This window comes from Penaeus monodon, chromosome 32, assembly GCF_015228065.2.
Source record: "Penaeus monodon isolate SGIC_2016 chromosome 32, NSTDA_Pmon_1, whole genome shotgun sequence".
NCBI lineage: Eukaryota > Metazoa > Arthropoda > Malacostraca > Decapoda > Penaeidae > Penaeus > Penaeus monodon.
In genome coordinates, this window is record NC_051417.1 from 20805820 (window position 1) to 20806118 (window position 299).

Below are 299 nucleotides of genomic sequence, written 5' to 3' on the forward strand. Positions count from 1 at the left end.
TCTCCATCACAACCCGTACGCATATTGTTTTCTCCCAAAAGAAAAAAATGGGTTTTAAAACTTTCATTCTCTGATTTCATTTATTTCCCCTTTTTTTAGTTTTGATCCCCGGAAAAGGGGGGAAACCTTTCTGCGTCTTTTAGAGCCTACGGGCTTTGGGGGAAATTCATGCAGCTGTAAAGGGGTCATTTTCCCAAATGAAGTTTGTCTATTTTCAAATTAGAAATTCATTGTCTATTAGAACTGAAAATTCTTTTGCATACCCTTGATTGTCATCTGGCTGGTAGGAATACTGAGTG